This window comes from Cavia porcellus, unplaced genomic scaffold (assembly GCF_034190915.1).
Source record: "Cavia porcellus strain 051 isolate PalLab524CR breed Dunkin Hartley unplaced genomic scaffold, mCavPor4.1 scaffold_13, whole genome shotgun sequence".
NCBI lineage: Eukaryota > Metazoa > Chordata > Mammalia > Rodentia > Caviidae > Cavia > Cavia porcellus.
In genome coordinates, this window is record NW_026947496.1 from 41,162,038 (window position 1) to 41,187,034 (window position 24,997).

A 24,997-nucleotide genomic window follows, 5' to 3' on the forward strand; every position below is an offset into this window, starting at 1 on the left:
TCATTGTCATTTTCAGTATAGTTGTCTATATTCTCAGACTTGATAGTATCAACGTTAAGTTTTTTTAAAACCTGTCAATAACAAACAGCAATCAAACAAATCAGATTTAACTATGATCAGTCATGATATAGCAGTATAAGTTATACAGGGATCCAGATTAAGTTAATAGGAAATTAAAGACAATTACTGTGCTATATCTTAATATTTTTGGGATAGCTATCTGTGTCCTCAGATATAGTGCTTGGATATAAACTGGGACGGAATAAGTTCTATCTAAGGAGAGTGGTGTGAATAATATGGGTTTTAATTCCAGATACACTATTATCAATACCTTCTGCTATCTTTTTTAAGACTATTTCTCCCCTTTCACTCCCCCAGGATGTGTTGTGCATTTTGGGGTCTCCCCAACACTCTTGGTTTCATTTTGTGGGGGAACCTGCTATTTACCTAAGTGGTTCTGAACCTTCTGACTCCTGGATTTGATCTCTAGTTGTATTTCTTTACCTATTAAAGCCTGTCTTTCCAACCTATCCTTAAGTACTGGTCCAGTACTTTCCAACCTATCCATAAGTACTTCCCCTATTACTCTCTGGTTTCCTATCACATAGAGTACTCTTTTCTCATATTTGATTTTTGGTCTATATATTCTTTTTCAGGTTAATTATATTTCCTATAAAGAACATCTTGGTGGGCCCTACCTCTTGATCCACTCTGCCTGTGATTCTCTCTGTTTTTCCTTAATTTAGTAGATCTAGGCCATCTATATTAGAAATTATAACCAACCTTCTCTGTCTCATTTCTGTTGTACTCTTTTTCCATCATTAGTTGTCCGTTTGTCTTTTTCATTTCACTTTCTGCTCCATTCGTTGAGGCCTCTCTGCCACTGTTCCTGAAATCCTGGTACTTTTCTCTCTCTTTAGAATGTCCTGCAGTATTCTCTGTAAATTGGATTGGTGATTGTAAATTCCCCCAGTTCCTCTTTATCTTGGAAGCATCTTTTTTCTCCATTAATTTCTAGAGACAGTTTTTCAGGGTACATCAATCTGGGTGGAGGTTATTTTCTTTCAGGGTTTGGAATACTTCGTTCCACACTCTTCTCCATTTGATGGTTTGTGCTGAGAAGTCTGCTATAATTCTGATGGGCTTTCCCTTGTAAGTGAACTGTTTCTTGTCTCTGACAGATTTTAATATTCTGTTCTTGTATTGCATTTATGGGATCTTTATTATATGCCTGAATGTAGTTCTGTTTTGGTTGTAAGTGGCTGGAGTTCTGTATGCCTCATACATCTGAATATCTTTATCTTTTCCTATGTTTGGGAAGTTTTCCTTAATTATTTCTATGAACAGCCTTTGTAGTTCCTTTGTTTGTACCCCTGCTTCTTCATTCACATTCTTTATTCTTAAGTTATAGATCCTCTTGTCGTCATCTAGCATTTGTACTGTTACTGCTTGTTTCCTTGTTATTTTTAAGAAATTTTTCCTTTCATAATCCCACATTGCAAACCTGTCCTCTAGTTTGGATAATCTATCCTTAGTTTCTTTCAAGCAGTTTTGCCAGCTTTCAATGGGGTTTTTAATTTCCTGGTAATCTCTTTGAACCTGCTTCATGTATTCTATGTTTTCTTTATATTCTCCATCCAATGGTTCACCCCTTTTTTTTTGTTCCTCCATTCTTCCATCTATGTCTTCTTGAGAGGTGCTTAGCATTTCTTTTACTATTCTATTTATATCTTGCTTTACTTGATTAAATATTTCACTTTTGAACTCATCTATGAGGTCCCAAAGTATCGCTTTATGTCCACTGGTGCTGTGTCTGATATTGCATGTTTGCAGGAGCTTGTCCTCAAGCTCCTTTGCATTTACCTTTCTTGGATCAATGTTCTCAGGGTTAGGGCCTTGGGACCCTTTCTTGTTGCTTCCTCTTCTCATATTTTTTTCCCTTCCATACAGGTGTATATAGGAGCCCCCAGTTTCTTTCTTTGTTGGTTACAGTTCATCTGAAGTGTGCTGACTAGGTGCTCTTGCCCACTGCAGTGTACTAAGGAGGTACAAACAGGGGCAGTGTATGCTGGACCCTCCCCTCCAGGTCAGTCAACCTGCTGAGGGCTTCACTGCATTAGGGTGCGCTGCCAGTGTAGGGACTTGGATTGGGCTAACCTACTGGGTCTCAGCCCATGGTGTGACCCTGGCCAAGCACACTCTACCAATCCCACTTGAGAAGGGAGTAGCTGACTGAAGTCATCACTGTTCTTTGTTCTCGCCAGCCTGTGCAGCCCCAGAATATCATCTGTTGGAGCCTCCTTTTTCTGTGGATTGGTTTTATTTTCATCACTTACTGCAGATTGATGCAGGTTCCCTGCCACCTCAGCTCTCAGTTCAGCTCACCAACACCTGACCTCAGTGTGAGTGCATCTCCAGTGAGTTGAAACAGCAGGCTTTCAGGTAGCTTGGTAAGTCTCAGCTGCACAGGTTGAAGTGCTGCAGTGGGAGCAACAAGCCTTTAGCTGTTCTAATCATAGCACTGGGACTGTCTGTATGCTTAATTGGTTTCTCTCAGTTTAATTTGTTCCTGCGTTGGGAGGCTCCATCTCTCTCTGTTTGGGACTCCCCACACTATTATTTTTGGAATCTAAGTTGACTATCTCAGGGAGCCTCTGTAGGCTGCTGTTATCTATCTGCCATCTTTACCGGAACCCTTTCATTCTGTTTTGAAGACCTGTATTGTTATTGTTTTGAATTTGCTGTTGTTGTTTATGCTTTTTGTTTTTCTTGTCTGACTTTTCTCTTTTAAAAAAAAAATCTTTTCTTTTTCCTGATTTTAGAGTGAAGGCTTTCAGTTTTTGTCTTTTTAGTATGATGGCTATTGTTTTGTCAGAGATGCTTTTATCAGATTGACATGAAGATCATGTATTCCAATTTACTATAGAATTTTTACCATGAATGGGTGTTGGAATTTATAAAACAATTTTTCTGAATCTATTGGGATGATTGTATGGTTTTTTCCCTTGGCTCTGTTAATATGGTATACTTATATTTATTGATTTGCATATGTTAAACCATCCCTATACCCCTAGTTGGGTGTAAGTGAATCCTGCTTGGTCATTGTGTATAATCTCCTTGATTTTTTGTATACTGTTTGCCAGCATCTTATTGAGGACTTTTGCATCTATGATCATTAGGGAGACTTGCCTGTAGTTCTCTCTTCTAGTTGGATCTTTCTCTGGTTTTGGTATCAGGATAATTCTTGCTTCCAAGAATGAATTGAGAGTATTGCTTTATTTTCAGTTTCAGTAAAGATTTTGAGAAGTAATGATATTAAATATTCTCCCACTTTCTTATAGAATTCAGCAATGAATGTGTCAGGGCCTGAGCTTTTCTTTGCTGGTAGGTTTTTAACTACATCTTCAATTTCACTAACTGATATTGGTTTACATAGAATTTTTATATTTTCTTGATTAAGCTTTGGTAATTCATATACACCTAGTATGTCCATTTCTTCTGTGATTTCCATATTATTAGAATACAGGTTCTTGAAGTAGGTATTGACAGTCTTCTAGATTTCTGTGGGATCTGTTGTGACTTCACATTTTTCATTCTTAAAAGCAAGAATTTGATTCTTTCCTTTTCTGTAAGTTTGATTATGGATTTGTCAATTTTATTTAATCTTTCAAGAAAACAACTCTCACTTATTTATTTTTTGTATTGCTTTCTTAGTCTCCATTGCATTAATTTCTGCTCTGATTTTTATAATTTCCTCTTTTGTACCAGCTTTGGGCTTGACATGTTTTTTTTTTTTAGAAGTTTAAGATTCAAAATTAAATTGTTTATATGAGCTTGCTCTGTTTCTTGATATGGACATTTTCATTGCAATGTGATCTGATACTATGCATTAATCACTTCAATTCCTTTGCTTTTACTTAAGCATTTTCTATGAGCTAGTATGTGGTCTATTCTGGAGAGCATCTCATATAATCTGTGAAGAATATGTATTCTGATGTGAAGGAACACTTTGTAGGCATCCACTAAATCCATATGTTTAAAAGTCTGATTCAGTTCTGATATTTCTTTGTACAGTTTTTGTGTAATTAATCTGTATTTATGACAGTGGCTAGTTAGGCCTCCCATTATAATTTTATTAGATTTTTCACATGCATTATTATTTGCTTTATGTAGTTGGTTGTGCTGGTATTTGGTGCGTATATATTTCTTACTGTTATAGCTTCCTTTTAGATTGTACTTTTTGCAATGTTGTAAGTGATCTTCTTTGTGTCTCTTTATCAGTCTTGACTTGAAATCCACTTTCTGTCCACATAGAATATTTACCTCTGCACAAGTGGAGTATTGTTTTCCATTATTTGACTTTCAGTTTATGAATTTCTTTCTGAATTAAATGTTTCTTCTATGTATTAAATTGTTGCATCTTGCTTCTTGATCCATTCTGCCAGGCTGTTTATTCTGATTGGTGACTTGAGACTATTAACATTGATGACTATAACTGATATGTATTGACTTGTCTTTGTCATGTTATTTTCCTTCTGTTGGCTCCCATTTATCTCCTCTCTTTGTTTGCCTTGCCTGGTGAATTCATTCTGTTGGTGTTCTTGGAGTTGTAACCCTTGTTATCTCTTTCTAGAGTACCTTTCAGAACATTTTGAAGTGCTGGTTTGTTGTTCATGAATTTCATCAGGTGTTCTTTGTCATGCAAGTATCTCATTTCTTCAATTTTGAAAGATAGTTTTGCAAGGCATATCAATCTGAATCCAAGGTTTTGTTTTATATTGTTTTCTGGTAGGGGGAAGCTTGCAATATTTCCTTGATGCAGGGGTTTGTATTGAAAAGTCTGCATTTTGGTAATAGAGGTATTTTTTCCTTATATCAAATTTGAATTTAGTTATGTACATGAATTGAATAAAATAAAACTAAATTTAAAACTTTATCTTTGCTGGGTGTGGTGGCAGATTTTTGTAATGCCAACACTCAGGAGGTTGAGGCAGAAGGCTTATTGCAAACTTGAAACCAACCTGGGTTACAAATTGAGCTCAAGGCCAACCTGAACTGAGGAGTAAAACCCTGTCTCAAAAAAAATTATCTTCCAAATTAATATATAAAACATATGAAAATGATAATTTAAAATTATAAATTTCAACAAAGAAGAAAAATGGTTTAAAGCCTAAACATGCAAAGTTTTGGATCTATGAACATAACAACAAAACTACAGAGATAAAACCTAGACCTCTGTGAGTGAAAAGAATGTCCAGTTATGCGTCACTAAAGAGATCATGGAAATTCAAGATCAAAGAAAGCAGAAGTTGAGGGAAAAGAACAGCAGCTGGAAAGTTGCCAACAGGACTGTGTGGCCACATTAACATTTGATAAAGAGACTTTAAATTAAAACCTGTTCAAAAGTTAGAAAAGCTGTCAGAGAGTGAGAGTTTCAACTCATAAAATCTAAATGATTTTTACATCTACACTTTTTATATAGGCTTGGCATAGAAAAAGCTAGAAGTGATGATAATTATGTTTGAAATTAGAGATATTCAGTACATTTGACATGCCAAGCCAATAATTATGTACAGTTTCACTTAGTATAATTATAAATAAACAAGTGCAATGTAATGATATATCAAATGTTTTCTTTTCTATATATAATGGTAGTGGCTATAGACCAACCTGTTGCAATTTAGATGTCATGTGTATTTTAATATTTATTTACATCTGCTTAGCAGTTAATAAAAAATAAAATTATACAAATAGTTTAAATGAAATTGTGTTAATTGTATAAAACGTTTTATAAATAATAGGGCCTATTCTTTCTCTCATTTTCATTCTTAGTTACCTTGGGAGTGATTAGCTCTTTTTTTCCCAGCCCTTAGATCCCCTGATATACTTTGGGAAGTTATAACAAAACACACTACATACTACATTAAAAAAAAAAAGACAAGGTATTTTGGCAGAAAAATTACCCATGTATTTATATTAGTGGTTATTTTGGCTGTACATAGGTGGTATGTGTGTATCTGTGGTCAGATATTTACTATTATTTTCCCCACACTTCACCAATGGAAAATGCTTGTTAACATGCTGAATGACAAAATATCTGTAAGTTTCACAGCAATGGTAAAATCTTTGTATGGTGAAAAATTCATATCAATTAACAGTAGATATATTGTTTTTACTTTATCTACAAATCAATGACTTATTATCATATGCATATATCCTCTTTGAATTACAGAATACTGTTACATATTGAAGTATTCTAAGAAGAGATGACAGAAGGTTCAACTGTTCACTTTGTTTGCCACTTTCATTTTGGCTTTCTATTTGGTCCAAAATTCTTAAAGTCTTCAAGATGAAGAATTTATACAGATAATTATTAATAGAGCCACAATATCCATAATAACACCCATCGCAAAGTAATAACATAATAACAATTTGAATAATGAATTAATAATATCAAGAATTTTATGCATTGTGAACTTAGCTAAAAAAAGGTCATTGATGCATTGTCAAAATATCTAAAAGAATACCAGTTTTACCTCTCTGTGAAACCAAGGTAAATAAGCCATTTTTCTTTGCATTACCCCTGAATGAAAGGTTTTTCACCTAACAAAACCTCACAAATTTTATCTTCCTTTGAAAACCTTCTGGGCATCCACATCTTTTGTCTCCTCATAGATCACATCAATCTTTTCCCCAAAGATACTATTTCTTCCATTAAACAGTCTCAACTGTGATCATGCATGACTTATATTTTATTATACTTAGAATAGTATGTTTATTTCTGCATTATTCGTACTACCTTTGAGAGTCTAGAGCTGTTTGACTCTATTTTAATGTCCAATTCTAGTTCATTTCCTTGCTTTTGAGTTTGGCATTCCATGATGGTATTCAATGAAATTCTTAAAATACAGTGTTCAATAAATATTTAGGACAAAAATTGGGAAAAAAATTTAACAGGGCTAAAACTAGACATCATAATAGCATATGAATGAAAATTAAATATTCCTTTAGCTTGAGGAAGAATAATCTACATGAATTCTATAAAATCTGTCTTAGAAAATGTATTTTTAAAAAGAATTTGACTTATTGGTACTGTAGCATCTCACTGTTTGAGAAAGACTCCTTTATCTTCAATGTTGCGTTTGTCATATTTTAATCTTTAAGCTCTCTTGGTCATGTGAAAGGAATTGCTTGCTTATGTTACTATCATATGACTCTCCTTGTGTTTATGTAGCCATAAGAATGGTCACTTTTTAAAACTAATGAATTATTTATTTCTGATATTTTCCATATATCTTTGACCTCAGGTAACAAATCTGTAAGTGAAACCCTGGAAAGGAAAACTTTAGTTAATTGAGGGCATTTTATGTAATAGAATTTAACCTTGTGATCTGGATAGCTGATGAAATTTTAACAAATCTGCCAAAGTCTGAAATATTGATAGTTACAAATAGATAAGTTGCATGTTGGCATTTCATTTAGAACATGCACTATTTGATTCAGATAAATTTAGAAGCTTTCATAATATTTACACTAATACTAAGTGTTAGAAGTTTCATTTAAATTGATAAGCTAAATTTCTAACAAAATAGAACCAGGGATTGGCTCAGTGGTATAAGCACCTGCCTGGCAAGGGAGAGGTCATGAGTTTGATACCTGGTACAAAAATATTGTAGCAAATTCTGCAAGTATAATAGTTCACATGCCAGTAAAATACACAAAAAATTATTGTTAGTATTAGAACAATCAATGCACAATCATGTTTGTATTACATATAACATAAATTAAAAATATACTTACATAAAAACAATAGATAGCATTTTAACAAATCTTTATTTCTAATTATAGTGTATATACTGCCAAAATGAGCACAACAAATCTTTATTTCTAGCTGCATATTTATAAGCAAAAGCTGTAGCACAAAGATATTTTTAAAAAGGAGTATATTGGCATATTTTAACAAAAGACTTACAAAATTTATGATTCAAAAATAAAAACCTGAAATATAGGAATTTTGTAAAGCAAAATTATTTCCAATTTTATGCTATAAATGAATGACTTATTGTATGTGTATATCCACTTTGTATTATAAAATACTTTTTACATATTGAAGTATTCTATTGAGATGATAGATTAAAATACAAATATCAATAATTCTGTGATTAGAATTTTTATTCTCAAGAGAGTATGTAGCCTTTATCAAGGTAATATGTAATCTTTCCTCTCAGTGGTCTAGGTTTCCATTTAATTACTTTAATGATTAGCATTTAATTCTGTGAGTCAGAATCTATCTGAAATAAAATGTATTTGAAAATTCTTGAAAGGAGTTTAAAAGCATGCAGTTTCAAAAATATTCATCTCAGTATTTTTTCTTTAATGTATCCATTCTCAGAATAATATTTAATGATTTCAAAAGTTTGCAAATAATTGCAGATCTTAATGGAAAAATAATTTCAAAGAAAATGACCAGTTATTCAATTGTCACTCATAAATGTAGCACAAAGAATTACAATGGAAGAGATAAATGGATATTTACTTACAAGTTTGATAAAAATGAATCCATTATCATTGTAGAGGATTGTGAATATGGGCTTTCCCTGTATGTGGCTCAATATTATAGCTGAAATAGTTTGCCTGCAACTTTAATAATTTATGACTATATCACACTCTATCATGTCCAACACAGGCAAAAAGTTGTTGAAAATTGAAATAATAAATAAAATTATTTTGAATGCATAATTTTTAGAAGTTTGATAGAAAATTCCCACAAATTTATTATTTGGTAAGAATTTGGTTTAAACCAGGAAATTTTTGATTCAATCATAAGAATAATATCTTAAGTTTGATTTGAGATAAACCAAACCCTATATTTAACAACTAATGAGTAGGGAAAAATCAAAAACCTAGTGTTCTGAATTCTGTCTAAAACATACCTCAATCCATGGAAAGCAAAAATGAATCAAATTATAGGTAATCTCTGTACCTTTTTGTTAGACAACTTTTAAATTTCCTTAAAACTTCTAAAGCAACTAGATGGAGTGAAGGCAGAGGGGATAATAACTTCTTGCTAACTCAGTAATGGCTCAGATGAAAAACAAGGGGGAGCAGTCTAAAGATGGAATGTCAAACACTGAAGATCAGCACAATAATCATTTTTGCAAGTAAATCAACAAATACATCTAAGGAAAAGTATACCTCCATGGAATTTCCTCATTTATTTGCCCCTTAATTGAAGATATTTTGTGAATGCCTACTCTGGGTCAACCACTATTTGTGGTTTTAGAATTACATATAGCAGTGGACGGAATAATGATCCTTGCCTCAGTGAACATTCTGGCACATAACAAACAATAAGGAGAGCTAATATTTCTTTATCTCTTACTGTTTTTCAAGTACTGTATTTTAAAATTTTTTTATTATTTTGAAGGTAGTAAAAATACAACAGAACAAGACAGAACAAAGCCAACTGAGACAATGCAGTGAAATTGGTACAAAACATCACAGCAGGTTACCGGGATAACAGTAATAGGTACCAAGTATATCTCATTATCTTCACAATAGTTGTCCTTTCTATCAGGTATAGCAAAATCAAACCAAATACAGAATATTATAGAACTTATCAAAACATAATATTGAATAGACCAATACAGTTAATCAGAACAAAGCAAAACAGTGATAACAATATTGGCCTTCAAAGAGATGGTAGAAGGAAATCCCCCATATTTGCTATATTGCATGTGGTCATCCTCCCAAGAGATGCTCAGACCTCTGACTCCCATTTGCTAACAAGGGGGAGGCAGGATAGGATATTTGATTCTCAGCCCACGTTCCAATAGGCTCATGGCTGCTTCCTAGGAAAGCGAGCTGTTGCTTTGTTTCCCAGCGCCCTAAACTCCAACATGGCATGGATCTTGGGAGACACTGGCTGGTTCTTCCCCTGGGACACCTGCTGCTTGATCGAGTCATGACTGCTTACAGGTTGCTTTCTCAAGTACTGTTTTAAGGACTACGTATACCAGCACAATCCTATAGCTAGTATTGAATAATGAAAATAGTTACTGTCTTTATTCAGGAAACTCAATCACAAGATTTCATCACTTAGCAAGAAAACACAACTGATATGGTACACCCAGTAATTTGGAAAGAAATTTCCATTATAACAATAGTTTAGTTTCAAGAAAACATAATTTATAAATATAGTACATCATCTCACTTATAATAGATAAAGAATATTTTTCAAGCTACACCCAGTCTCAACATATCTAATGTCCAACAACTTCTACATAAGCTAAACCCAAAGCTAATTCAGGGCTGGTGATTTGAAATTAGATTTCCCGCCAGCCTGCCAATAAAATAAATAGTTTGTCTTCCAGCTCTTTGGTGCTCTTGTGGAAATCTGATACCAAACCAAATGGAAGACCCTTTGCACCAAGGAGTTTGGAAGGCAACAATTTGCTACACTAGTGGCCTGGTGGAACCAAGTCCAAATCACTAGCCATGAGTCAGTTGAGAGTTTAGTTTAAATACATTTTGCAAGCATAAAGTATAAAAGCTGATAGCACATAATCATATAATTGGTTCCATGAATCAAGTCATAAGTTTTCAGAGAGGTTCATTCTAGGCAGAAAAGTTGTTTATTATAAGGCAGGAGAAAACAGGGAGGGAGTTAGGGCAAAGGATAGAGGACCTGGACTGCACATAGAAAACAGGGCGAGTAAAAATTACATAGAGAAAAGAACAGGTTCACACAGTGCATTGTACATGATGCTCAAGTTAATAGGAAATCAAAGTGGGTTACTAAATATATCCTTCTAATTTTTATTTATTTTCCCTTAATTAAAAAAGATAAAAAAATAAATAATAAAAAAGGAGATTGAGATAAAAGAGGACATAACAACAAAATAGCACAGGTCAGAACATAACCATTTAAGCAAAATATTGTTTCACCACAAGATACCCTGACATAAAAGTAGTTATCATAGTGTCTCTTTCCTTGAAATCTTTGAGTATAACTTCATGTACTGTGGCATCAAACATATCAAGACAATGTAAAACCATTCAAGAGAATAACAGTATTACAGGGTATTTAGAGTCAACTAACAGAAAATGAACAATGGTTTCTGTATTTTCTGTCTATAAAAGTTTTTGTTTATGTTATCACAAATAATAAAATTCAATAAGACACAACATGTTAAGACCGATGGAAAGAGAAGAACAAAAGCTTGATGGGACTTCAAAACAAGATGATATTAAATCAGCACTAGCTATTATGATGTCTTGTTTTGTCCAAAATAGCTTTTCCTGCCATCCAACCTTCTCTGCCTCATTTCTGTTGAGCTCTTTTTCTGTCATTAATTGTCAGTTTGTCTTCCTCATTTCAGTTTCTGCTCCATTCATTGTGGCCTCTCTGCCACTGTTTCTGGAATCTTGATATTTTTCTCTTTTAGAATGTCCTGCAATATTCTCTGTAGAGTTGAATTGGTGGTTGCAAATTCCCCTAGTTCCTCTTTATCCTGGAAGCACCTTGTTTCTCCATTAATTTTTAGGGACAGTTGTGCAGGATATATCAGTCTTGGCTGGAGGTTATTGTCTTTCAAAGCCTGAATTATTTTGCCCCACACTCTTCATGATTTGATGGTTTGCGCTGAGAAGTCTGCTGTAATTCTGATGGGTGTTCCCTTGTATGTGATCTGTTTCTTGTCTCTGACAGCTTTTAATATTCTGTTCTTACATTGGATTTCTGGAATTTTGATTATTATATGCCTGGGTGTAGTTCTGTTTGGGTTCTAGGTGGCTAGGGTCCTGTATGCCTCATAGATCTGAATATCTTTACCTTTTTCCATATTAGGGAAGCTCTCCTTGATTATTTCTGTGAATAGACTTTGCAGTTCATTTGTTTGTGTCCCTGCTTCTTCCTTTTCATTCTTAATTCTTAAGTTATAGATCCTCTTGTCGTCTTCTAGCCTTTGTATAGTTACTGCTTGTTTCCTTATTTTTAAGAAGTTTTTCATTTCATGCTCCCACATTACAAATCTGTCCTCCAGTTCAGACAATCTATCCTTAGTTCCTTTCAAGCTGTTATGCCAGCTTTCAATAGAATTTTTAGTTTCCCAGTAATCTCTTTGAACCTGCTTCATGTATTCTATGTTTTCTCTATTTTCTCCATCAAACAATTCTCTCCCCCCCCCCTTTTTTTTTTGGTTCTTCCATTCCACCATCTGTCTTTTTCTTGGGAGGTACTTAGCATTTCTTTAACTATTCTACTTATATCTTGCTTTACTTGCTTAAATACTTCACTTTTGAACTCATCTATGAAGTCCCAGAGATATCGCTTTATGTCTATTGGTGCCATGCCTGATATTGCATGTTTTCTGACATCATTCTTCTTTGCATTTACCTTTCCTGGATCAGTGTTCTCAGGATTGGGGACTAAGGACCCTTTCTTGTTGCTTCCTCTTCCCATACTTTTTGTTACTTCCATACAAGTGTATATAGGAGGCCCAGTTTCTTTCTTTGTTGGTTACAGTTTGTTTGAATCATGCCAGCTAGGTGTTCCTGCCCACTGCAGTGTACTAGGGAGACACAGACCTGGGCAGCCTATTCTGGGCCTGCCCCTCCATGTCAGTCAACCTGCTGAAGGCTTCACTGCATTAGGGTGCACTGCTAGACATAGGGACCTGGTTTGGGCTAGCCTCCTGGGTCTTAGTCTGCAGCGTCACCCAGGTCAAGCACTCCTCACCAATCCCACTTGAGAGGGGAATTTGTGACTGAAGTCACTGCAGTGTCCTGTTCCAGCTAGTCTTCCTTTTCCCAGAATGTCCTCTTTTGGAGCCTCCTAGTCTATGGAAGGGTCCCCATTCCTCTCCCTCACCACAGGTTGATGCAGAGCTCCCCACCAGCTCTGCTCTCAATTTGGTTCACCAATTTCTGCTCTCAGAGCTTTCATGTCTCTATTCCTGCTGTGCCAATTCAGATGCAGCGGTGGTGGCAGGAAATTCAAGCCACGGTTTCCAGAGGTGCAGGTTGCAGCTTCAGCACTGAGACTTTAGCTGTTCCAATTGTAGCACCGGGATTGCATTTCCAGTTGGTTTCTCTCAGCTTAGTTCATTCCTGGGTTGCCAGGGTATATCTCCCCCTGCTTAGGACTTCCCGTACCACACCATTTCTAGAATCTAAGCTGGCTATCTCAGAGAACCTCTGTAGCTGCTGTTATCTATCTGCCAAACTTCTGACACAGTGCATAAGCATAGGTTGTGGAAAAACATGGGGAGTGAGGAATTAGTAATTTCTGAACCTAATCATTGATAGAAACTGTTTTCTTTTAGCATACTTTGTGTTTTATTTCAAACTTTTGATGGGATAAGAATGGGTCTCACTCTATCTCAAATAAGAATCATAAATCATCTCTTCAGGATAGTCTTTCAATTTAGGCCTGCTATATTATCATACTTTAAAAGTGAATAAATGCATGCTCAAAATCAGGAATTATTAACCACGTAATGAAACAAACAAAAAAAAACCCACCACCTCACATGAGAATTATCCAACAAAAATAAACAGAATTGGACTTCTCTCCCTATAAAATTTCAGAGTGGTAATTTTTAGTCACAAAAAATAAATAAGGACCAAACTCTAGAGTCACTGTTGATTTTTCTTATATTAGTGGATAGAATCTATCTTTCAACAAAATCTCTATTCTTTACTTTGAAAAAACATTCAGAATCTGATCACTATTTTAACTTCACCAATTCATTCATGTTGTATAAACCACAACCCTGTAGTCATATACCCTGTGGATGGCCACTGTTGAATTTATACTTTTTATACTTCTTTGCTAAGATCTCTGTGTTCTACTATTTTGCTATTTATTATGTAAACACTTTATGATTTTCTTCCTTCCCTACTTTGGCCATTTTTTTTGTCCCTCCCATTCTTGTAATAAAGTAAGCATTCTTCTTCTTTGTGCTCTGTGAATTTTTTATTTGTTCTGTCTAAGGTACTCCCCATTTCAAAGTCAATATTTAAATGAGTCTCTATTCTGTTTTCAGATGTTTCTTCAAATATCTTCTTCACAAGATTTTTCCCTACCTTACATATATAGAAATCTATACCAATCCCAAAACTTCATTTCTGTTTAAATTTCTTCACTTATAGTCTTCACTTTTGTAGCTTTTATTGTTTTTTTGTAATCCCTTTAAGAATACAGACTTGTGACTCTTTTGTGTAGTTTTATTTTCGTCACTTAGAACAGTGCCTGAAATATAGCAAGCAACCATTAAACACCTGTTAATTAAAGAAGTATATGACAAAATAATAAGTAATAAAGAAGTATAATAAAGGAAATGAAAAAGACAGCAAGCAAAAAGAGTACATGCAAAGGATTTCCTGAGAAATGGACAAACATGAATAAAGTTTTACAGAAAATAAATCTCAATTTATGAACATAAAAAGTAGAATCAAAGTAAGTAGTAAATGGATATATGCAATTTTGGATTCAAAAATTTCAGTTCACACTCACTGGATTGTGAATATTTAAGAAATATGATAATATAATAATACCTTTATTGGTACATAAATAGATGAAATACAGTTTTTTATGCAGTTTGTAAGAATTCAAATTGGTTAAATAAATGTAGAAAACAGTTTGACCTTATCCCACAATGTTAAATATTTTTGTATCCTACAGCCCAGTATTACACACTTAGGCATAGATGGTAATAAATAAACCATGCATCAGTTTCTGTGTATATATTTCTAGCTACATATAACAAAGAAAATAAATGAAAACCACATATAACACACATGGATCTTGAAAGTCAATGTTCAGTAGGAAGTGAAAATTCAGAAGGTTACATATGTATAGTAAAGTTTTACATACTTTAGTAAAAATATAACAATAAAATGTGATTAAATAACGCTCAATGTTTACATAAAAAATAACATTTCAGTAAGACACATCAAAAGGTACCACTTGTTTCAAACACACACATTACCTCAGTTTTGTCACTTTTTGCCAGCAGTTGCAGAGGTCAGCTTTTGGGAATGTCTTCTCAGTTGCACCATCATGGTTGCCTGAATGTCCTAAGTCAATTTCAAACATTTACTTTTCTTGATAATTTTTACTTTGGAAAAGAGGCTGAAGTTGCATGATGCCAGATCTTGTGAATAAAACAGATGAGGACACACTATATTTTTAGTTAATAAAAGGTGCTGTAACATGCTTTAGAAAGTGGCAATAGAAATGGGGTAAGATTTTTTTTAAGCAAGAGAGAGTATATTAAAAATTAATAGCAATCTATTTTATTGTAACACTACTTTTAATAAAACTTTCTCTATATTGTTTTATCATGCTTCATGTATGATCTGCACAAAAAATAAAAATACTATTAAAATGAATGAACATCATAAAATTTAGACCATTATTTATCCTAAAGAAGAGACACAGCGATAGGACTCAGAAATACAAAGGATATGCAACAACATAGGTGTTATTCTATCCAATTTGGTTGCTAGGTTTATAGTTATTAATTTTGTTAATGTATGTTATAATATATTCACGACAAATACTAGTTTGTGGATATGAAACATTATATAATAAAATTTTTATAAAGAAAATTTAGACTGAGTCACCTTGTTTCTTGCCTTTGAATATCCAATTATTCATCCAGTTATTTTAAATACTTTTCCAAGCACTTCTGATAGCTTTCTGTGATTAAGCACCTGGATTGCTGAAACAGACTCATAATGTCTTCATTATATAAACTTCAAACAGGTTCTCATTCTCTTCATGAAATTCAAAATCTATAGCATCAGCTTTAAAATACATTCAAAGCTCAAAGTTACATAGAACAAAGCACAAGCATGTTCATAGGCTATGAAGACCCCATAATGGGGTCCCTTTCTGCATTTTTGCCTGTTCTCTCTCTTGCAGCCTGTGCAGCAGGTATACCTAATGCAGTTTTGTACACACTCCTCCATATCACCATGCCCTTGTATATAGATATCTGCAAAACATGCTTATGGGAATAGACCACGGAATCAAACTGCCTAAACTCAAAGTCTTTTCCCGTTCTCAGCTGGGCAAGTTTATTTCTGTCCTTGCATCTTAGTTTTCCTGCCTGTTAAACACTATTGATAAATGTATCTAATTCTCATGATTGTTCTGAAGATCAAAACAATTAATATTTGGTAAATGTTGAGAACATTTTCTTGATAATTTCTAAGCACTACATAGTGCTGTATAAAAATAACTGACATATTCAACCATGTCTTCCAAGAACTTTCTAGCTCAAGCCTTATGTCTAACCTTTAACTCTTCTTCAAGTGTTATGGATACTAAATTTTATATGTCCAGGAATAACAAAAGTCAGTTTTCAAGCATATGTATTTTAAAATTAAGTTGTATGGTTGTATACTTAAATAAATTATATTAAAAGCTAAGTTATGTTACTTCTGTATGTACTGCATCTGTTGTATCAATACAGTGAAAATGTCATAAATCATATGCTATTGTGCATTTCTTCCCAATTTGGCATTCAGTGACTTTATGCTGGTATATTAAAATACATGAGATTAAGCCAACATTACAAATCATGGCTTGATTGAATATGCAGCGTTAGGAAAATGGGGAAGAATTGTAATACCATAGATTAGTAAACTGAAAAGTGTATCCTCTGTGCAGCTTTTAACTTGTGAATTTTGCAAAATATTAATAAAATCATAATTCAGTGTTTAACAGTTTTAAATACTTTTCCAAGCAACGAATATTATCACATTCAAAAAGAAGTCACTCACACTCTTAGGAAAGAAAAGTTGGGGGCCAGGGATTTGGCTCGGTGGTACAGGTGCCTGCCTAGAAAGCATGACGTACTAAGTTCAGTCTCTTGTACAAAGGAAAGAAAGAAAGAAAGAAAGAAAGAAAGAAAGAAAGAAAGAAAGAAAGAAAGAAAGAAAAGTTTTGACATAATTATCTGCTGCATCTCTAACTTTCATAAACGAACAGAAACTCAAAATAAAATTTCTCTGTAAAATGCTTTTCCAATTCCTAGAGTATGAGTTTTCTCATGAATTATAGTCCCTCAAATTATAGTCTAACCTGATCTCATATATTAAACAATTTGCCTGAATAACAAGTTAAGTGAATCCAGCCTTATTAATCAGAAATTTCCTTCCCTAGGCAGTGATTACATTCCCATTCTTTCATTCAGCACCAGAAAAGAAGAAAACTGGAGTTATCTTGGTGAGGGAGAAAGAATAGTGCTGCCTAAGGAATACTCTTAGGGTATACATTTACTAACGGGAAAAGCCTTTATATTAGGGTTCTCTAGAGAAACAAAATCAACATAAAATACATATACAAATATACAAAAGGATTTATTAAATTGGCTTACAGGATCAGTGGCAGAAGAATCCAAACTGATCCTTTCAATGCTGAAAAGTCAAAGGATGCAGTAGAGTAGAAGGTCAAAGGCCTACAAGCTCATTGCAGAGCCAGCAGTATAAGTCTGCATTAAAAAGCTCAAGACTAATATCAAAAGGCAATGGTGAAGACTGGAGTGCATTTTTTAGAAAAGGAAATATTTTCTATTTCATTCTCTTTTTGTTCTGTTTCAAGGGACTTGCCTATTCATTGGTGTCACTCACATCCAGGATAGGTCTTCCCCCTCCACAGTTCAATCAACCAAGCATATATCTAGAAACTACTAATTTGTTGGTTGGCTTTTACTCAAGTCAAGATGACCTATCAAAATTAATGATCATATTCTTAAGTGCTAAACTGAGTACTCTATCCTAACTGATACAAATAACAGCACACAGGAGAGCAAAAGTAGTATTTTTCTGCCAATTATAGTCATTGTTTCTAAATTTAAACGATCTTTATTTGACCTTTTTTGCATTTATGCAATTATCACTTGCTTTTTCTTATAATTCAATGGGTTATGAGAAGGTAAAACATTCTACAAGACCCTGTACTATCTCTGTGTCTTGGTGTCCACTGTGCTTACTGATTTGAAAACTTATAGGCTGATGACCCAGTACACCAAGGAATAGCTCTTTGGGAAATGGAAGAGGAATAAAATTTTCTTATTTTGAATGCTGTGCTAGTCTGGGGCTGAGAAATAAGAAAGAGAAAGTCAGACAGAGATTGAACGAATTACAAATGGAAAGTTTTATTTTGCAAATCTCTATGACAAAAGTAGATGAGTAAAACCATTTGGATTTTCCTCTGAGGGGAAATTTCCCTGTGTTGAGAAGCTACTGACATCATTTTGTCCTTGATGGGTAATAATTCACTATGTGGTCTATGAAATTTTAAACTTTATTTCAAAGAGAATTCATTTTCACATTTGGAGACCAGCTAGATATGAGCTTAAATTTTCTAAGAGTAGTCTGATTAAATGGACACTAGTATTTCTCCTCCAGTGTTCTTTGAATCACTTCCTTCTAATATTTATGTAATATTTTAAATTTTTGTTGCCATAGATTTAAAACTTATTGTATTTAGCTGATAATGTAGTCTTTAAAGAAATGTCAATTAATGTAACAAACACATTAACATTATTTGTAATTTAATGTTAGGAAGATTAGACTGAGTATTATTTGGAAAAGGCTTGAAAGAACATTTAAACATGCTTGTTAAATAAAGTAGTCTTCACCACAGAAACTCTATAAAACAGTGGAAAAGTCCAAAAACTTTAGATAAGATATATAAGAGAAATTTTCATTATCATCAATTTTAACTTATCACAAAATTTTAAAAATATTACAAGATATACATAAAAGCACATCCTTTCTTAACTGAAATAATTTTTCAGCCCAGGGCCAAAAAATTAACAGGGCTCAATACTATTGCCTCTAGTAGTATTTGTTGTCTTCTCTTTACATTATCATGAATGTATTACAACTATAGTAATTTTACATGTGCAGCCTTTGGCACATTTCATCAAACATTGTGCCAGACATTTAATACATGGGAGACTAGAGAAGCACCAAGAACATTACACAAATATGCTTGCACTAAAAAGTATCACAAAAGAAAGTTCCATAAGCATTGGTGGTAACTGAGCTTTATTTTATATTGAGTTGTATATATTTTAGCATATACTAGTAAATAATAGTAAATATTGATGAATAATATGTTATAATTTTTGTTATACCAAGGAAAAAAGAATTTGTACGACACAGATATGTGAGTCATAGAAAACATGATATTCTCTAATTTAGCTTAAAAAAAGAAAAAAGCTACTTGGTGGCCTTGAAGTGTTAGAGTCATAAACCAATAAAATCATCCAGAAAAATGTTAAAGACAGGAGAATATCCCCCCCATTTAAGCAGCAATATGCTGAAGAATAAATTTCCCTTTTTAGTAGCCCAGTTCTATCTTCTGCAACCCCTAAAGGGCAATGCTCTTCAATGTATCTTTGCAAGGATATTGTGGTTGTTTGGCGTGTTTATTTAACCAACTAAAAGTTTATGACCATGTCTGCTTCTTAAATATATTGATTCTTTGTTGGAGGTAGTACCTTTTGTTAGTCTTTCTTTTAGGAGGCTTTAACAATATTAATGAAAATGATATTCTAGGAAAGTTTTTGACTTCCTTGCCTTGATCATTTACATATTAATAGATGCAGTGTTTTATTTTTCTTTTTTAAATTTTATTTAAAGAAAAAAAACAAAACAGTAAAAGGGCACAAGTAATAGAGAATTTCAAAAAAAAAACAGTAAGAAATCATTAGTTAATAGATTACATGTTGTCATCTTAGAAATAGCTGTTCAAGTTAAAAAATTAAAGCATACAAAGTGAAGATTCAAACAGTGAGACTGCAAACTGTTGTGTTCAATGATCCGACAAAAACTTAGTAATATGGTCATCTATCTTACACACCTAAACACGCTTGCAGTTGTATCCTTTGGAGCACTTTCTTTTCCTCTCTTTTTTACAATAACAATTGCATATTTTAGGTTTTATTACTCCCACAGTTCTTATTACTTTTTTTTGGAAGAGAATAAAACTAAATGTGACAAAACAAAGGAAAGTCAGTCTAAACAAAGGATGGACCTAGTACATGATGTAAAAATAGAATACAAGGTAATCAACAATGGTTACCATAATGCCTCTTGCTACCTTAAAAAGAGTTGCATATATCATCAGGTGTAATAAAATTGAACAAAACAGTACAGAACAAAACCAATAAAACCTAAACATTGGAGAAATTACAGGACTTCAAAAGAAGATAATAGTCAAACTAGAATGGGCATCATAGTGAATCTTATTGCCTTCAAAGTAGTTGCCTATACCCTCAAACTTGATACTATCAAACAAAACAAAATAGAGTAAAATCAATAAAAACAAGATGATGAGAGCAATACAGGACTTCAAATCAAGTTAATAGGAAATCAAAAAAGTTACTATAATATATCCTACTAATTTTTTAATTTTTTCTCTTAGTTAAAAAAATAAATTAAAAAAGGGGGAGATTGAGATAAAAAAGGACATAACAACATAACAATACAGGTCAGAACAGAACAATTTAAAGCAACATAGTGTTTCACCACTAGTTAACCCAACTTAATAGTAGTTATCCTAGTGTTTCTTTCCTTGAAATATTTGAGTATAACTTCGTATACTATAGCATCAGACATCATAACAGTGTGAAACCATTCAAGAGGATGAAAGTATTACAGGATATTTAGAACCAGCTAACAGGAAATGAACAATGGTTTCTATATTATCTGTCTATAAAACTTTTTGTTTATACTATCACATATAATAAAATCCAATAAGATACAACATGATAAAACCAATGGAGACAGAAGAACAACAGTTTTATGGGACTTCAAAACAGGATGATATTAAATCAGCACTAGCTATTTTGATGTCTTGTTTTCTTCAAAATAGCTGTTCATATCATCACACGCAATAAAAGCAAAACAGCCCAGAATAAAACTATTCCAATTAATGAGTGAAAACTTTATAAGGCTTCAAAGCCACACAATGGGGAATCATGATTACCACATACTCTTATGTATTTATATCATTTCTTACACTAGGGAAACTATTCAGTATTCATACATGTGAGTTTGATTTATTTCACTTATGGGTGTGGTCTCTAGCTGCACCCATTTATTTATAAATATCTCAATGTGATCATTATTTATAGCCAAGTAGTACTCCACTGTATAAAAATACCACAACCTTTTTATCCATCCCTCAGTTGATGGATACTTAGGTTGTTTCCAAGATCTGGCTGTTACAAATTGTACTATAAACATGGGTGCACATATGTCACTGTGGTATGATGCTTTCAGTTCTTCTGGGAATATGCCTAGAAGTGAAACAGCTGGAACAAATGGGACTTCCAATCCCAGCTTTTTGAGAAATCTCCAGACTGACCTCCACAATGGTTTCACCAGTCTACACTCCCACCAACAGTGCAATAGAGTTCCTTTTTCCTCACAGCCTCTCCAGCATTTGTTGTTGGTATTTTAATTGATCCTGGCCATTCTTTCAGGAGTGAGGTAGAATCTCAGTGTGGTTTTAATTTGCTTTTCTCTAATGAGTAATGATGATGAGCATTTTTTCATGTATTTACTTGCCATTTGTATTTCTTCATCTGAGAAGTGCGTATTCATCTCAGATGCCCATTTTTGGATTGGATCTTTAAATTTTGGGGGTCTGATTTTTTTTTAATTCTTTATATGTTTTAGACAGAAGTCCTTTGTCTGAAAGACAGTTCCTAAAATTTTTTCCCAGTTTGTGGGTTTTCTTTTCACTATGCTGGATATTTCTTTTGACATGCAGAAACTTTTTAATAAGAGGTGATCCCAGTTATTGATTCTGGGAAGTATTTCCTATGTGGTTTGAGTCCTGTTCATGAATTCTCTACCTACTCCTATATCTTCAAGGTTTTTACCCAATTTGTCTTCCAATAGATTTAGTGTTTCTGTTTTAATATTCAGATTTAGGAATTACTCTCACAAAAGAAGTGAAAGACCTATACCAGGAAAATTATAATATACCAGAAAAAGAAATTGAAGACAATCTCAGAAAATGGAAAGACATCCCTTGCTCATAGATAAGAAGAATAAATATTGTTAAAATGGCCATTTTTCCAAAACTCTTATACAGATTCCATGCAGTTCCAATAAAAATACCATCAACATAGCTCATAGACCTCAAGAAATCACTCCTAAAATTCACGTGGAGCAAGTAGAGACCTAGAATAGCAAAAACAGTTCTAAGCAGCAAAGGCAAGGCAGGACGCATTACAATCCCTGACTTGAATCAACATGGTACTGGAATCAAAACAGAGCTGATGGTCAATGGAATAGATTAGAAAATACAACCACAACCACAAAAACACTCAACCACCTTATCTTTGATAAAGAGGCCAAACATGTTCACGGGAAGAACGACAATCTCTTTAATAAATGGTGTTGGAAAAACTGGCTCTCCATATGCCAAAAACTAAAACTAGGCCCATGCCTATCACCATGTACTAAATTAAAATCTAAATGGATCAAAGATGCAGTGTTTAAGTGAAATGGGTTACTTAGAGTGTTTCATCAGTATGAGTAAAACTACATAAAATATTATCCACACAAAAGAAAATATATCACTTTATTAATCTAATGATGTACAAAGACATTTGAAGATGATCAGATTATTTTCTTGCCAAATTAGTAATATATTGCAAAAATTTTTTATACCTAAGTAAAACACAGAGTAAAAATCAGAACAAGGCATGGTGGCACATGCCTATAATCACAACATTTGGGAGTCTGAATTTTGAGGACTCGAGACTTCCCAAACACATGGAGATCCTGTCTCAAAATTTTTTCAGAATTTATATGTCATTATTATAATCACCTTTTAAATAATTATAATTCCATCCTAAAATTCTGGCTTAATGCAATAGGCATAGTTTCTCATTTGTGCCTGATATAAACACATTTCAAAAAACTAAGGTAAAAGAAAATTAAGACATTGCTAAGATTAAACAATTCTGCTTTTGTCTCCAAAAAAACATGTTTTCCCCCTTTTACTCTAGGAAATCAAATTCCATATTTTAGTATTTGTATAATGAATATTATTATTGCACACATAGGCACTGACTTAACCATAGCTACAGGTCATCTATCACAGCATCTAGGGCAACACAGCGCCCATAATTTTGAGACATTATGGATGGTGACTGATTCATGAGGAAATTTCTTGCTATTACCATAAATGGTGTTCATCCTTTGTACAGAAACTTTTAAACTACATGAGGTCTTTTAATGTCTAAATTAGCACATGCAGATTTCCAGTGGCCATAACCTACACAATAGCGTTTTACATAAATAACCAACAACTTGTAACCAAATCTTGAGGTGTGCTCATAATGGCATTACAAATGTATAAATTTATTGATAGAATTATTTATGTAAGCTAAAATGTATTTCTTTCTAAATAAAATATTAAGACTGAAAAAACTAAATGTGAAACCATAAACTATCTCTACTTCAAACTAAATTAAATTAGACTAATTTAAGATATTCTCTAAGACAAGCTACTGAAAGATAACCTAAATAACTGAATGGAAAGATAACCTAAATAAATGAATGGAAAAATTTACTCTTTTTCAAATTTGGTTCTAATGTTCAGTTTCTTCTATTAAAAAATATGATCAGAATCAAATCCATATAGAAGAAAGAATCCAAAAAAATCCAAACAAGATCAAAATCTGTGAACCATGTTTATGACTTAAGGAAAAAGTATATAGGTAATATGTAAGCATATATCCTGTTGGCTCATAAAGCCTTCTTTGTTTTGGAAATAAAGCCAGCAGGTAAATTTCTCTGAAACAGTCACGTTTTAGACTTTTGACAGATAACAAAGATAATTTTTTAATTATTTCAAAGCACAATTCTACAGCTGTAAAACAGATAAGATATAAGCTGAAAGACTGGTAATTATGAATACCAAGTGCAAGGGGAAGATTTGGAAATTTCTGTTTCTTACTATCTTCAATAGATTTTTTTATTAAAACCATTATATCATTGATATGAAATTTAAATATTATTAAATTATTAAATATTATTAATTTATGAGTTTAAAAGAACTGTATTTGAAACACAAAAAATACAAGCATGTATGCATTCATCCGTGAAAAAATGACAAGCAAACAAGAAACAGATTTTTGGAGACAGGGAAGGAGGGAAGTAAAGGACAAAGGACAGGGATGAATAAAACTGAAGATAAAGGTAAGTTCTGTTGTAGTCAGGGGTTGGGAGGAGAACAATTAGAATCAGGACATGGAATTTATAATATTATTTTATGATGGCTACCCCGAGTTAACACAAGAAAGTGCAGTAAATCTACCCACAACACTAAAGACATAGAATATTTAGCCAAGGGCCTGAATTCCACAGCAATGTCCTACATGATTCCAGACAAAAACCTAGAGCCCATGACAATGCCTCCCACAAGTCCAGCTGGAGATCCAGAGCCCATAAGAAGGACTCACATCAGTCTGTTTTATGGATCCACGGTGGGAAGTTCCAGAGGTCAGTGGTGGAAGCTAGAAAGCCTATGCCAGTGGGTGGAGGAGCTGTGCTGGTAGATTGAGGGTTCTATGCTGGAGCTGAGAAGTCATGCTCAAAACAAAAACCAGGGCTGTCTTGAAAAGCTCCACAGCCATCCTCAGCAACACAGAGGCCCCAAGCTCCTCCAACGATAAGAACAGTCAAGTACGTGCCAGGAGGTCAGCATGACAAGTTTATCCTGGAGATTAAACAGCACACATTTTCTCCTCTGGAGCCACGAAGCAATGCTGATGTAAGGACTGGAACTCCTCCAAGATGAGCCGCAGCCACTTTCACCAAAAAGGCCAGGGCTTTTCTGTGACAATGGTGGAACTCAAACTGGGGAAGCCAGGCATGACACAGAAGCAACAGCTCAAAACAGCAACTCTTAAAGAAACCCACAATGCCTCCCTTCTCCTTCTCCACATCT